General features: G+C 37.4%; 1 pseudogene; it reads left to right on the top strand.

Moving 5' to 3' along the window:
- Positions 1-7,665: 7,665 nt before the first annotated feature.
- Positions 7,666-8,617, top strand: LOC129628516 (olfactory receptor 8K3-like; annotated as a pseudogene).
- The last annotated feature ends 6,256 nt before the right edge of the window (positions 8,618-14,873 follow it).

Below are 14,873 nucleotides of genomic sequence, written 5' to 3' on the forward strand. Positions count from 1 at the left end.
TCAATCTTTCCCAGCATCAGGGTCTTTTCATTTTTTTTTTTTTAATTTTATTTTATTTTTAAACTTTACATAATTGTATTAGTTTTGCCAAATATCAAAATGAATCTGCCACAGGTATACATGTGTTCCCCATCCTGAACCCTCCTCCCTCCTCCCTCCCCATTCTATCCCTCTGGGTCGTCCTAGTGCACCAGCCCCAAGCATCCAGTATCGTGCATCGAACCTGGACTGGCAACTCGTTTCATACATGATATTTTACATGTTTCAATGCCATTCTCCCAAATCTTCCCACCCTCTCCCTCTCTCACAGAGTCCATAAGACTGTTCTATACAAATGAGTCGGCACTTCGCATCAGGTGGCCAAAGTATTGGAGTTTTAGCCTCAGCATCAGTCCTTCCATTGAATATTCAGGACTGATTTCCTTTAGGATGGACTGGTTGGATCTCCTTGCAGTCCAGGAGATTCTGAAGAGTCTTCTCCAACAACACAGTTCAAAAGCATCAATTCTTTGGTGCTCAGCTTCTTCACAGTCCAACTCTCCCATCCATACATGACTACTGGGAAAAACATAGCTTTGACTAAATGGATCTTTGTTGGAAAAGTAATGTCTCTGCTTTTTAATATGCTGTCTAGATAGGTCATAGCTTTTCCTCCAAGGAACAAGCATCTTTTAATTTCATGGCTGCAATCACCATCTGCAGTGATTTTGGTGCCCCCCCCCCAAAATACTGTTTCCCCGTCTATTTGCCATGAAGTGATGGGACCAGATACCATGATCTTAGTTTTCTGAATGTTGAGTTTTAAGCCAACTTTTTTACTGTTCTCTCTCTCTTTCATCAGTTCAGTTCAGTTCAGTCGATCAGTTGTGTCTGACTCTTTGTGACCCCATAAATCGCAGCACGCCAGGCCTCCCTGTCCATCACCAACTCCCGGAGTTCACTCAGACTCACGTCCATCGAGTCAGTGATGCCATCCAGCCATCTCATCCTCTGTCGTCCCCTTCTCCTCCTGCCCCCAATCCCTCCCAGCATCAGGGTCTTTTCCAATGAGTCAACTCTTCACATGAGGTGGCCAAAGTATTGGAATTTCAGCTTCAACATCAGTCCTTTCAATGAACACCCAGGACTGATCTCCTTTAGGATGGACTGGTTGGATCTCCTTGCAGTCCAAGACACTCAAGAGTCTTCTCCAACACCACAGTTCAAAAGCATCAATTCTTTGGTGCTCAGCTTTCTTCACAGTCCAACTCTCACATCCATACATGACTACTGGAAAAACCATAGCCTTGACTAGATGGACTTTTGTTGGCAAAGTAATGTCTCTGCTTTTTAATATGCTGTCTAGGTTGGTCCTAAGTTTCCTTTCAAGGAGTGTCTTTTAATTTAATGGCTGCAATCACCATTTGCAGAGATTTTGGAGCCAAACAACAAAAAAATCTATTGCATTTTCCAACTTTTAAATCAATGCTTTACGGTAGTATAAAAAACAAGAAAATATATTAAGAAAAAAATACAAGTTTTAATAGATATTCAAAAATTCTAAACAAAAATTGAACAGATTTAATCTAGCAATATGTATAAATAATAATGCATTAATGATTAGCTAATTTTGAAAGGTATCATAAATTTAATATTAAAAAATAAATTTACATACATACCATTTAATTCACCTCAAGTAAAATGAAATACTTAGGCAAAAACTAAGCAAACTTGGACATCAGCAAGTGTAGTGAAATACTTTTGTGGAATGAAGAAAAAAATTAAGAAGATCTGTATACTGAAAAGTACAAAATACTAATTAACAAAATCAAAGATGTTCAGAATGAGATGTTAAACATACTCAGTTTACAGTTGAAAGACTAAATGTGGTAAAGATCCTAGTTCTCTCTAAAGTGATCTATAGATTTAATTCAAAGTCCATGAAGTTTCAGCAGATATTCTATAGACACAGATGAGTTTATACTACAATATGTATGACAGGCCAAGGACCTAGAATAACTAAATCTGAAGAGTGACCTTGTGACTTCATGGACTGTAGCCCACCGGGCTCCTCTGTCCATGGAATTTTCCAGGCAAGAATATGGGAGTGGGTTGTCATTCCCTTCTCCAGGGGATCTTCCTGACCTAGGGATTGAACCCTGGTCTCCTGCATTGCAGGCAGAGTCTTTACCATTTGAGCTGCCAGGGAAGCCCAACACATGTTAAAATGTAGAATAATAAAAAAAAAAAAATAAATAAATAAAAAATAAAATGTAGAATAATAAAGAATGATCACTCCTCATTGTGCTAAGACTTACTATCTTACTATGTAGCTACAGTATAAAAACTGCTGGTACTGGTGGAGATGGCCATATAAATCAACAGAACAGAATAAAAACTCATAAGTAGCCCTTGAAATCTGATTAATTCTTTATGAATGTGCAAAGGTAATTCAATAAAAGAAAGACAGTCTACTTTAAAATGGGGCTAGATGAATCAGACATTCAAAAGGGAAACAACCTGATGTGAAGGGCTGACTCAGTTGAAAAGACCCTGATGCTGGGAAAGACTGAGGGCAGGAAGAGAAGGGGACAACAGAGGACGAGATGGTTGGATGGCATCATCGACTTGATGGACATGGGTTTGGGTGGCCTCCGGAAGTTTGTGATGGACAGGGAGGCCTGGCATGCTGCAGTCCATGGGGTTGCAAACAGTCAGACACGACTGAGCAACTGAACTGAACTGAAGGGAAACAAACTACAAATAATGTTTATCTAAACCGTTTAAAAATCAAATTAAAAGTAGAAAAATGCAAAATGTAAGACAGAAAATCTTTAGAGAATAATATAGGGCAAAATCTCTGTCTGGGACCCAGAATTGTTACCCAGCCTAAGCTTGTACTGCAGAATAGGACAATACATCGAGAGAGGAGTTGCTGGTACAAGGAATAGTGAGTTTATTAGGAAAGCCAGCAAACAGAGAAGATGATAGACTAATGTTCCAAAGAATCATCTTAACAGAGGTAAACTTCAGGCTTCTTTAATAATAAAAGGGAAAGGGTTGTGGCTGGTTGTTGAAAACTTTTCAGTGCAGGAATGCTGTGTTCTTGCAGAAGTCCACACAGATCTGGTCACAATGTTCATGCCAACCTCCAGCAAGACAATTGTTACACTCTTTGCACCTTTAAATATCAGAATTTTAAAAAGGAGCTATTAGGTATATTTCAGACTATATGCAAATTAATTTTCAAAAAGGGGCAGGTCCAACATGACTAAGCACAGGCAACAGAGCATATAATTCAGAGCTAAAAGAATACGTGATATGGAGGCAGGTTTGTTCTCTGTTATAGAACTAGTGAAGAGTTTATAGATCATGATATCAAAATTAGTAGCTATCATAGTAAACTTTATAAACTGAGCTGCATCAGAGTTCAAAGGGTATATTTAATACCAATCGCTCTTGAGCACTCAGCTGAGGAAATGAAAACTTATTCTTGGGCAACCAACTTTATGAAAATTCAGATAGAGTCAGACACAACTGAAGTGACTGAGCACAGCACAGCAATTAAAAGAGTAATCCCCTATATTAAAAAAAAAAAGAAGAAAGAAATATGAAAGAAAACAGTTTGTATATGCACAATGTACTATTATTTTTAGTTCGTTTACATGTTTTATGTAACACAATAAGACAGTGATTCAACAGATCCCCTTTGCATCACCCACTTGAGGAGATCATTACAGAATGATAGGAATACTGGCAGGCTTGTTGTACAGGTAAATTACATTATTCCAGATCCCTATCTGGTGGGATCAGAGTACACCAGAGAAACAGAATCAACAGAAAGATAACTAAGAGGGAAAACACACAAATAAATCTTATTCACTTTGCTGCTGCTGCTGCTAAGTCACTTCAGTCATGTCCGACTCTGTGCGACCCCAAAGATGGCAGCCCACCAGGCTCTCCTGTCCCTGGGATTCTCCAGGCAAGAACACTGGAGTGGGTTGCCATTTCCTTCTCCAATGCATGACAGTGAAAAGTGAAAGTGAAGTTGCTCAGTCATGTCCGACTCTTAGTGACCCCATGGACTGCAGCCCACCAGGCTCCTCCATGGGAGTTTCCAGGCAAGACTACTGGAGTGGGGTGCCATTGCCTTCTCCGTTACTCACTTTGGGGGAATACAAATCACTGTGGACTAGTAATAAACACATCTGCTCCCTAGATTCCATTAAGGTTTCCAATGCCTCAGGGACAATCACAAAATTGCTTATCATCTCAGGGAGAGACACAGAGACTGAAAAAGTTTCCATAAATTGCTCTCACTATTCATATTCTGAAACACATGGACAGGTCAAGACACACCTTTTGTGACAGGTAAGCAGGTAGTATATTTCATGTGGTATCATATTTTACCAATATACAAGTAGTTTGGTAATTTGCAATAGAGCACTTATTCTATAACCAAGCATATCAAAATATCAAGATTTCTGATTGACTTCTGTGTGCATCCTGTTATTGATAACAGGTTGTTATCTGATGCACAATCAGAATAGGATGGCTCCCCTTTTTCTTTAGATTAATATACAAATATTTTCACTGCTGCTGATGACCACCTTTGAAACATCAGTGCCACAATGCTTATGTACTATTTATGTTCTATATCAAGACTTTAATATGTGAATTTGTTGTTCAGTTGCTAAGTTGTATCCAACTCTTTGCTATCCCATGGACTACAGCCTGCCAGGCTTCCCTGTCCTTAACTCTCTCCTGGAGTTTGCTCAAATTCATGTCCATTGAGATAGTGAAGCTATTCAACTATCTCATACTCTGCCACCCTCTTCTTTTTTTTTGCCTTCAAGCTTTCCCAGCATTAACATCCTTTACAATGAGTCAGCTCTTCTCATCATGTGTCCAAGGGGTTGAAGTTTCAGATTTAGCATTAGTCCTTCCATTGAATATTAAGAGTTGGTTTCCTTTAGGATTGATTAGTTTGATTTCCATGCAGTCCAAGGGACTCTTAAGAGTCTTTTCAGCATGACAATTCATATAAGAAAGGACAAAACTGAAAGATAAGACAGCCTAAAGAGTAAGATGCATCATCACTGCAGATGGTGATTACAACCATGAAATTAAAAGACGCTTACTCCTTGGAAGGAACGTTATGACCAACCTAGATAGCATATTCAAAAGCAGAGATATTACTTTGCCAACAAAGGTCCGTCTAGTCAAAGCTATGGTTTTTCCAGTGGTCATGTATGGAAGTGAAAGTTGGACTGTGAAGAAAGCTGAGCGCCAAAGTATTAATGCTTTTGAACTGTGGTGTTGAAGAAGACTCTTGAGAGTCTCTTGTGCAAGGAGATCCAACCAGTCCATTCTAAAGGAGATCAGCCCTGTGTTTTTTTTTGTTTGTTTGTTTGTTTTTTTGAAGGAATGATGCTAAAGCTGAAACTCCAGTACTTTGGCCACCTCATACAAAGAGTTGACTTACTGGAAAAGACTCTGATGCTAAAGCTGAAGCTCCAGTACTTTGGCCACCTCATGCGAAGAGTTGACTCCTTGGAAAAGACTCTGATGCTGGGAGGGATTGGGGGCAGGAGGAGAAGGGGACGACAGAGGATGAGATGGCTGGATGGCATCACTGACTCGATAGACATGAGTCTCAGTGAACTCCGGGAGTTGCTGATATATATAAAGATATTCACAAAATTTACACTTGCCAAATTATTCCTTTGTATATGCCAAAATATAGGAATAACAGATTATATCAACCTATGTATATTTCTTAAAATTTCCTTGTATGAAGACAAATGTCTAATGTGTTCTGATAGAATTTCCTCACTTTTACACCTCTGTCCAGTATTAGTCAAGAGTATTAATTAGTTCCTCTTTTACTATCAGTAGACAGAAGGTCTTTCACATAAATATGTTTGAATACAGGGGCTACTAAATCTGTCTACACACAATTGCAAATAGGATTTTAAAAATTTATGCAATTAGAACATGACTATGTTATACTATATGATTGTAATTATGTAAGTATAATTATAATTACACTAAGTCCTCTACATAATAATGGGTTTCCTTCCGAGAGCATGTTTGCAAGTTTGATTTGTCTGTAGGATTCCTTGCGTCTCAGATGGTAAAGAACCTGCCGGTAATTCAGGAGATGGCGGTTCGATCCCTGGGTATGGAAGATCCCCTGGAGAAGGGAATGGCAATTCATTTCAGTATTATTGCCTGGATAATCCCATGAACAGAGGAGACGGTGGGCCACAGTCCATGGTGTCACAAAAAGACAAGACTGAGGAGCTAACACTTTCTTTTTTCATCAGCAAAGTTACCCTAGGTCCCCAACTAATGCAATTGACTATATAGTATTGAACTTTAATAGGTTTATAGCACCCATCACCATTGTTTGTACACTTGCTTCCAGATATCCTGGGATAGAAATAAAGATGGTGTATTACAGTACAAACTACTGTACAGTAAGTGCAAAAAATCACAGCTACATGGATGCAGGTGCATTATAATGTATGGCAGACACCTGAACTAACTTACATGATTGTACATATTAAAACACGCTTGCATCTTAGAGAGTTTACAAATTAAAGATTTGTAGTTACAGAATTGATAGCATATAATATAATTAAAAAGTTGTCAAGTAATAAAGGTTATGTCAATACTTTTACTTTCTGTTTCCTTTATCTATTTTTATATCAATCTATATATCTACACATGTGTCAGTGTTTGCCAAAAATAGCCATTTGGCATTTGAGTAAAGGGAAAGTTGCTAAGTTGTGTCCAACTCTTTGCAACCCCATGGACTGTAGCTTGCCGGGTTCCTCTGTTCATGGAATTCTCTAGGCCAAAATACTGAAATGGGTAGCTGTTCCCTTCTCCAAGGAATCTTCCCAACCCAGGGATCAAACCCAGGTCTCCTGAATTGCAAGCGGATTCTTTACCATTTGAACCACAAGGGAAGCCCAAGAAAAGTGGGGTGATTCACCTCTACCTTCTCCAGGGATCTTTCCCATCCAGCAATTGAACAAAGGTCTCCTGCATTGCAGGCAGAGTGTTTATCATCTGAGCTACCAGGGAAGCCTGTAAAAGTGAAAGTATTTGTTGGTGGGCTCTTTGTGTCCCCATGGACTCTAACCACCAGGCACCTCCATTTATGGACTTCTCCAGGCAAGAATACTGGAGTGGGTAGCCATTCCTTTCTCCAGGAGATCTTCCTGACCCAGGGATCTAACCCAGGTCTGCTGCATTGCTGGCAGATTCTTTACCATCTGAGCCACAAGAGAAGCATAATAATTCTCTCTGGTTGGGGGATACCATGATACAGTATCATATTTAGAAGTGTCACTGGGCTATAACCATTTGAAGCCAGCAGCACGCTTCCTCCATTGGTGACAATCAAACTGCCTCAAGATATTATTGAATGCTCTTTTGGGAACTATTTTTTCCCATTGGAAAATGAAAAACCTAGCTCTCTCTCCAACTGTATTGCTATCTCTGTAACCGTTTCTATGTCTATAAATGTATGCTTTACTTCCAGGAGGCAGTCATTTCAATAGAATCTAAACTTTAAAATTCAATTTATTATATTTATATTAACTTTGAATGCTAAAAAATCACCAGGATTTAAATCATAACACTATTTACTACTCTGAGGTCTCTAACCAGCCTATGTTTTCTGATACAATGGAAGAACACAACAGAACAGTGCTGAGTGAATTCATCCTCATGGGAATCACGGACCACCCTGAACTGCAGGCTCCATTGTTTGGGCTCTTCCTCATCATCTACGTGATCTCAGTGGTGGGCAACTTGGGCATGGTCATCCTCACTAAGGTGGACTCCAGGCTACAGACACCCATGTACTTCTTTCTCAGGCACCTGGCTCTTACTGATCTGGGTTATTCAACAGCTGTGGGCCCCAAAATGTTGGTAAATTTTGTTGTGAATCAGAATAAAATCTCTTATTATTTGTGTGCTACACAGATGGGTTTTTTCATCATGTTCATTATTAATGAACTTTTTATTCTGGCGACAATGTCTTATGATCGTTATGTGGCCATTTGTAACCCTCTACTCTACACAGTCATCATGTCACAAAGGGTGCGTAAAGTGCTGGTGGCAATCCCCTATGTCTATAGCACATTTGTGTCTCTGTTGATCACCATAAAGCTTTTTAATTCATTCTTCTGTGGCTATAATGTCATCAATCATTTCTACTGTGACAATTTCCCTTTGTTATCTTTGCTTTGCTCAAACACACATGAAATTGAACTTATGATAATGATTTTCTCAGCCTTTAATTTGACTTTCACCCTTGCGATAGTTCTTGTGTCTTATCTGCTCATCCTTGCAGCTATTCTCAGGATGAAATCTGCTGAAGGTAGGCGGAAGGCTTTTTCTACCTGTGGATCCCACAGTGGTCACAGTGTTCTATGGCACTTTGACATTTATGTATGTGAAACCCAAGTCCAGTCATTCCTTTGACACTGATAAAGTGGCATCTATATTTTACACTCTTGTTATTCCCATGTTGAATCCTTTGATTTATAGCTTAAGAAACAAAGATGTAAAATATGCACTACAGAAGATGTGGAGAAAACTATGTAGCATCTTTTCCTAATGATCAGTGTCAATGTGATTTCTACAAATTAGGTTAAGGACTTCATATCTCACTTTTTGTGTTTTCAGAGGGGAAAATGGACACAACAGTTTAGATATTTAGAGAATAACTTCTACATGCCATTCACACTTCTATGTGATATAAATTTATTAGTGTAAGAAAAAATAGGAAAAATATTTGCCATCTTTCATAAGAGACGAAATATAAGTGAAATATGAAATCGATTTTGGAGTACAGTGGGATGAATTAGGACACAATAGACCATAAGAGCAGTCAAGGAGAGTAAGCTATGTAGGAATGATGAAAAACAGTAGGTACAGAAGGAGAATGAAATGACTTTTAGGATAGTCAGTCTTTGGAATAAACTTTAAAGTATCTATTTGTGTTTGTGTACATGTGTGTGTTTTGTGTTAGCACATTCACTCCATTTTAGTCTTCATGTTCTTCCATAAGGTGTGTTAAAATCAAACACAATTTCTCTTTTAAGAAGTAAAAAGGAGGCAGTCTCATGATTTTGTCTATGCTGTATTTAAAGTGAATGTGTAATGTGAAATGTAGCAATTGATATATATCATATGATATCTGGACCAACTTCCTCCAAACCCTCACTAAAGTCCCCCATTTTTTGCTTACTTTTAGTATTTTTAACATTCCAGACATTTTCTTTACATCGAGGGACTAGACTCACTTCTTTGTCTGCCAACAAAGAAGTAGAATTTTCTATGTAGTCAATTAAATTTCAATAAATAACATTCATTGAAATAAAATAATTATGTGTGTGTTGTTTTTGCTGTTCAGTTGCTAAGTCATGTCCAACTCTTTGCAACCCCATGCCCTGCAGCATACCCGGCTCCTATGTCTTCTGCTATCTCCCAGATTTTGCTCGAATTCATGTCTATTGAGTCAGAGATGCTACCTAGTCCTCTCATCTACTACTTTTTCATCCTCTTTTCCTTTTTCCTTCAATCGTACCCAGCATCAAGGAAATATGTATCAGTTCAGTTCAGTCGTTCAGTCGTATCTGACTCTTGGCGACCCCATGAATTGCAGCATGCCAGGCCTCCCTGTCCATCACCAAATCCCGGAGTTCACTGAGACTCATGTCCATCGAGTCAGTGATGCCATCCAACCATCTCATTCTCTGTCGTCCCCTTCTCCTCCTGCTCCCAATCCCTCCCAGCATCAGAGTCTTTTCCAAGGAGTCAACTCTTTGCATGAGGTGGCCAAAGTACTGGAGTTTCAGCTTTAGCATCATTCCTTCCAAAGAAATCCCAGGGCTGATCTCCTTCAGAATGGACTGGATGGATCTCCTTGCAGTCCGAGGGACTCTCAAGAGTCTTCTCCAACACCACAGCTCAAAGGCATCAATTCTTCAGCGCTCAGCCTTCTTCACAGTCCAACTCTCACATCCATACATGACCACAGGAAAAACCATAGCCTTGACTAGACGGACATTTGCTGGCAAAGTAATGTCTCTGCTTTAGAATATGCTATCTAGGTTGATCATAACTTTCTGTCCAAGTAGTAAGCATCTTTTAATTTCATGGCTGCAGTCACCATCTGCAGTGATTTTGGAGCCCCCAAAAATAAAGTCTGCCACTGTTTCCACTGTTTCCCATCTATTTGCCATGAAGTGATGGGACCAGATGCCAGATATGTATAATGTCATATAAAAATATGGGGAAGGAAGTGGCAACCCACTCCAGTACTCTTGCCTGGAAAATTTTACAGATGGAGGAGCCTGGTAGGCTACAGTTCATGGAGTCACAAAGAGTCAGACATGACTGAGTGACTACACTTTCTTTCTTTCTATAGTTCCTTTTGGAGAAGGAAATGGCAACCCACTCCAGTGTTCTTTCCTGGAGAATCCCATGGATGGAGGGGTCTGGTGGCCTATAGTCTATGGGGTTGCAAAGAGTTGGACATGACTAAGCAACTAACACACACACACATATAAAATAAATATTACTAAAAGTTTTTACAGTTGATTTTTAATTAGGAAAAAAGTATGAATAATACACATATAAGTAAAATAAAAACATTTGTTTCTAGGAAATTATGTTGACAGAAATACAGTAAAATAACATTAGATAATAGTGGCTATTGAGATTATTAAAATGCTTAATTTTATATTTTTGTTTATATATTCTTCCCCAAACATCTTAAATGAATGGTTATAACTCTCATGATCTTTCCCCTAGCTCAGATGGTAAAGAAGCTGCCTGCAGTACAGGAGACCTGGGTTAAATCCCTGGGTCAGGAATATCCTCTGGAGAAGGGAATGGCAATCCACTCCAGTATTCTTGCCTGGAGAATCCCATGGATAGAGGAGCCTGATGGGTTTGGTTCATGAGGTCACAAAGAATCAGACAGGACTGAGCTACTAACACTATAACTTTCATAATGAAGAAAGATATAGTCTCTAATATCTGAATTTTAAAAATTAACTGTGACTAAGTATATATAATATCCCATATATCAGTTATTTAAGGAAGTTGGCTAATTTTTCATAGAATGCAAACATTGAAAAATACCAGTTTATACACAAATGAATAATTTGAATGGACATTTTTGATGTAAATATAATTTAATGCATAATATAATAATATTTTTTTAAATAAATAAAATTAGATAAAAAGGAAAGTACAAGGAAAATTTACCAACCCCAATATTTCTTTGAAATAGCAATTTGTGCTTAAGGCCAAAATCATATGAAAGGATATAATTTAAATATATATATATATTGATGTGTTTGGACACTAAGACACACTATTAAAAAATCAAGAATTAAGATGATCTCAAGCATAAATTTGTGTTAAAATAACTCCACTCCAAAATCTGATTCAGGTGCTTTGATTGCAAAACTCTACATAATGTTTAGGGCTAAAGAGGTAAACGAATAACTTCTAATTCCTTCAGAAAACTAAAGAGAAGGTACATTTCCTAACACTACTTGGAAAACTTTCCTGTTATAAAAGTGCAAGAGAAGTTATTTTAAGAAAAAAATAACAGTATCAGTCAATATATATATTAAAAAATTCTAAACAAAATTGTATCAAATTTAATGTAGCAAAATATGGAAACAATAATGCATAATGAGAAACTAATATATTTCACATTAAAAAAGTAATTTGCACACATACCATTTAAATCTCGCCAATATTAATATAATAAAATAATTGAGTAGAAACTAAGAAGGCATGTAAATTACCTGAGCAAAATGAAATGTTTTGGTGAAACAAACAAATAAATAAATACATAAACAAGATCAGTATACTGAAAAGTACAAAGTGCTGAGTAACAAAACCAAAGACAAATTGAATGAGTTGGTAAACTTACTCACTTCACATAGTTTAATACTGAAAACAATCCACATGTCTTTCAATGAGTGAATAAGGTGTATCACCATGTAATAATATTCAGCCCCGATAAAGAACAGGGATTGATATACAAAAAGTCTGAATGCACTTCAAGAAAATTATGCTGAATGAACACAACCTATCGGGAAAGATTACACGTGGTATTTTCTTTATAAAATATTCAATTGTTAAAATTATAGTGATGAAAGCTGCTTAGTATTTAGGTTAAAGATAAGAATTAGAGGAGAGAATGGGCGTGATGATGAAGGAACGACATTAGCGATATTCATGGTGATGAAGTAAGTCTGTGTGCTGGCAATAGTGTGGTTATACAACTGTGCACATATAATAACATTGAGGAGGGTATGTGATTATATAAATGAAGATGCACAAATCAGTGCATGCAAGTCTGGTGAAGTCGGAACAAATTTAGTCAATTTTACCAAAGATAATTTCATGGTTATATTGTACTGTTTCATGCAAGTTGTTACCACTAAGAAAACTAAAATGGACAGAAGTCTCTGTGTTCTCTTTTTGAAACCTTCTTGTGATCCTATAATTACTTCAACATAATTTAAAAAAAAAAATCAAGTTTAAGGCTGCTTGGAACAATATGGGATAAGAAAGAGTAGTCTGTATTTCCATAAGTCTGGGAGATGGTTTATATCAAAGAGTGCTCTGCCTATATTTTCTTCTAACGGTTTTATAGTATCCGGTCTTACATTTTGATCTTTAATCTACTGTGTATAGTGATAGAGAATGTTTTAATTTCATTCTTTTACACATAGTTGTCCATTTTCCCCACCACCATTTGTTGAAGAAACCATCTTTTCTTCATTGCAGTGTTATTTTCTACTTGGTCGTAGATTAATTGGCCATTAAAAAGAATCAATAAAGAAAAAATCCATGAATTTTTAGTTTAATGAATAGTGAAAAGTTACAGCATAGATAAACCACAAATAGCTACTGAATTATGTTCAACAATGAACATTTACAGCTCAATAACAAGTTATATTGTTGTAGAATATGTGGATTACATGAGACACATGAAAACATATGTCAAGGTAGACAAGCAGAACTGGAGAGGATATTGGACATGATGGAAAAGCAAGAAATATTGAAATGTGTTAAAGCCAAATCCACTCCAGTATCCTTGCCTGGAGAATCCCATGGACAGAGGAGAGCTGGCTAAGGTCCATAGGGTCACAAAGATTCGGACATGACTGCTCCATAGAGTTAAAAAAAGCAAAGAATATATATACAAAATTCTTCATATGTATATATATATACAAAATTTATTATTTGTATTTCATTTAAACATTTTAAATAATGCCATAGAACAGTAATTTAGCAGAGCATTTTGAAATCCACTAGAGAGACTTTTGGAGAGCTGGAGGAATACTGACAGGCTTGTCTTACGGATGAGATATATTAATCCAGATTCCTATATGGTGGTATTAGGGTATTCCAGGGAATATAATATAGATATATGATAGACAGATAGATAAATAGATTTATTTAAGAAAGTGTACAATGTTATAATGGGGGCTGGTAAGGCAGAAATTTGTGGGCCAGGCTGGCAGACAGCACTAGATGATGCTGAGCACAAATGCAGGAAACCAAGGCAGACTTTTTTTGTGGCAATCTGGAAAAATGATTCCTTTTTCTTTGGGGTTCCACACTCTTAATTGAAAGAATCTTATCATATTCTGGAGGGAAATAAGCTGTACTCAAAATCTACTGCTTTGAAAGTTTATCACATCTAAAAAAGTATCTCTGCAGAGACACCTTGACTGTTTTTTTATTAAACATCTGGGTAGCATAGTCTAGCCACACAAACACAGAAAATAAACTTTAGCGTCATGTGAAAAAGAAAATTATTCAAGAGTAAAAGGTAAAATGGCACACAAAAATACCTGTAAATATTCTAACTCATTGGTGTGTATAAATAATCCTGGACCACTAACAAAAATACCCCCTCCCTTGTTTCTGTTGAGCTTTCAAATGCTTCAGGGCCAAGCAAGAAATTGCTTGTCATCTCCTCAGGGAGAATCCCAAAGGATGGAAAAGAATCCATAAGTTGTTCTTACTATGCATGTCATGAAGCACATGAGGAAGCCAAGACAGAGGTTTCATAACAGGTAAGCAGTATAGCTCATGTAGTGTCATATTTTATCAATATCCAGATAGTTCTGAAGACACTAACAAGGTAATATTTTTATTTTATGATAAACCACAGCAAAATAAGAGGATTTCTGTTTTAATTCTGTGTATACCTTGCTATTGTTAATATATAAGCAGAATAGGATGTCAATACTTTTTCTTCAGACTAATTATACAAGTATTTTCACAAACACTAATGAGCATCTTTGAAACATCAGTGCCATGTTATGTAATATTTATATTTTTATAAATGCCTAATTATACAAATAAGAAGGAAAAGTATAACACAAGAAGCCTAACTAAAGGGTTAAGAATAAAAATGAAAATCATGGCAGAATCATGAAGCTGCAAGTGGTTAGTTTCTAGCTAAATTTTATTCAGTCATTGTCTCTGTGCTCTTCTTATTTTCTTCTCAGAAATATTAATAGTGAAAGTCGCTCAGTCATGTCTGACTCTTTGGGACGCCATGGACTATACAGTCCATGGAATTCTCCAGACCAGAGTACTGGAGTGGGTAGCCTTTCCCTTCTCCAGGGGATTTTCGCAACCCAGGGATTGAACCCAAGTCTCCTGCATTGCAGGTGGATTCTTTACCAGCTGAGCCACAAGGGAAGCCCAAGAATACAGGAGTGGGTAGCCAACTCCTTCTCCAGCAGATCTTCCTGACCCAGGATTCAAACCAGGGCCTCCTACATTGAAGGCAGATTATTTACCAGCTGAGCTACCAGGGAATT

The sequence above is a fragment of the Bubalus kerabau genome, chromosome 15 (assembly GCF_029407905.1).
Source record: "Bubalus kerabau isolate K-KA32 ecotype Philippines breed swamp buffalo chromosome 15, PCC_UOA_SB_1v2, whole genome shotgun sequence".
Lineage (NCBI taxonomy): Eukaryota > Metazoa > Chordata > Mammalia > Artiodactyla > Bovidae > Bubalus > Bubalus kerabau.